We start from the raw sequence: 2,037 nt of genomic DNA, 5'->3' as shown, positions 1-2,037 counted from the left end.
TTTTTTTGCAAAATAACCAAAAATACATTATAAATAATTGAAATTTAAAATTTTAACTCTAAATTTGATATTTAAAATTTTATATTACCTAAAATGTTACAAAAATAATAAGAAAGATTGCAAACAAAAACACATTACAAATAAATAACAAACTAAATATAGAAAATAGAACACATAGAGTCATCATTTTGGATATTCATGTTTTTAGGTTGGGTATAAATCGTTCTTATCGTGTTGGGTTAATTCAAGTTATTTTTGGGTCTTGGTCAGTTCTGATTCTTTCAGGTTAAGGAATTTTAGACCTAACTCTTTTTTTTATTCCTTTTTTGTTTGTTTGTGTGTTTCATTCTCAAGAGGAATGCCATATATATATATATATATATATATATATATATATATATATATATAAAATAAAGTTTTGACAATGGTAGATAAAAATTTACAATTGATTTACAATGAATGGTTTTACAGGTCTTTTACATCACTATAACAACTAATTTACGACAATATGTATTAGGTAAATCCCACTAAAAATATGTTTCCACCTAAAATATCGGTTTACTCGTACACTCGTTGCTAAAGAAATTTAAATCTCTTCGAATTTAAATCTCTTCGAATTTAAAAGTGGATACCTTCACATGTATATTACGACGAATTTGTTTCCTTATAAATTTTACTTCCAATTGGTGATGAATACCTCTATTGTCATAATATTGTTGTGATGCAATCCTGATTGAACCAACCGAGGAAACAACACATGACGAATCAACCTGAGATGGACCTGAGTGGATGTAACCCCATGGATACGATTCTGTTGAAGAACCTGAGTGGATACCTTATTCCAATGTTCAGAAAGAAGACCCATTTGCAATTTCTGATGCCCATAAAAAAATTTAAGTCCAGTAAGCTAATTGAGAAGATTGTTGGCCTTACGAAAGTGAAAAAGAATTACTTGGCCTAACCACCACCTTTCCAACCACTTTCATTTACTCAACTTTCTTCTACAACATCTAATTTAATTATGTCTTTGTCTGGGTTTGTATTTTTTATGCATTTTCTATGTTTTTGATGTAATCTATCTACTTGTTTTTTTGTATTTTATTTTTATTAGAATCTGTCTAAATTCATTCTGAATTTTAATCATCATTTTATAAAAATCATTTTTCTTTCTCTTTGATGATTTATTGTTCTTATGAACAACCTGATTGTGAAGGTGTGTGAACCCAAAGTAAATCAACAAACTTTTTTATTAACTGGTGTATAATATTCAGAACAACAGAATGGTGAATGTGAGATCATTGTGCAATTTCAATGTGACCTAACGATCCATCTATATATCAAGAAACTGTTCTATCCTAGAATCAACCATCTATCATATGTACTTGTTCGATCCAACCAAAATCAAAGTGGAGTATCATAGGAAAGGTTTCATCACGTTGTTTGCTTGTAGCAAAGTTACGACTTAATTTTTCTTCGTCGTGGATATGTTTTCTCGCAGTGTTAAGTCCAGCAACTTACAAATAAAATATACCCACCAACATGGGTTTCCAGCCCAAACCTTTGGATCCATAGCATAACCTGAATATATCAACAAAACATTTAGGCAAAAGTAAATTAAAATAAACGGTCCGGTCTGCCTTGTTTTCATTGTCGTCTCGGTAAAAAAATGGCCCGATTAAAAACAAGCTCTGCTGTTTTATGACCATTAGGTTTTCATTGTTTTCCTTCGTCGACCCTTCAACCTCACCATCTCTGCCTGTTTCTCATAAGTCTGCAGAAACACGATTTCTTTTTCCCTACTATCCACCTCTTCACCTCTCCTATCTTTTCATATTCATATCTTCCTTTTGGTTCAATTCAATGTATTCCTCTTAACTTAGACAATAAATGTTATGCTCATTAAACTCATTGACAATTTCGAACTCTCTGTCTCCCTTCCCATACAATGAGATCCGAATCACCTCAGACCCTATAAATTGGAGAGGGTTGAGAGTAGGATGAATCTTCACAGCCACTCTCAGTTTTTTTTTTTTTTTT

This window comes from Brassica oleracea, chromosome C4, assembly GCF_000695525.1.
Source record: "Brassica oleracea var. oleracea cultivar TO1000 chromosome C4, BOL, whole genome shotgun sequence".
NCBI classification, from domain to species: Eukaryota; Viridiplantae; Streptophyta; class Magnoliopsida; order Brassicales; family Brassicaceae; genus Brassica; species Brassica oleracea.
Note: the sequence above shows the minus strand (reverse complement) of the source record.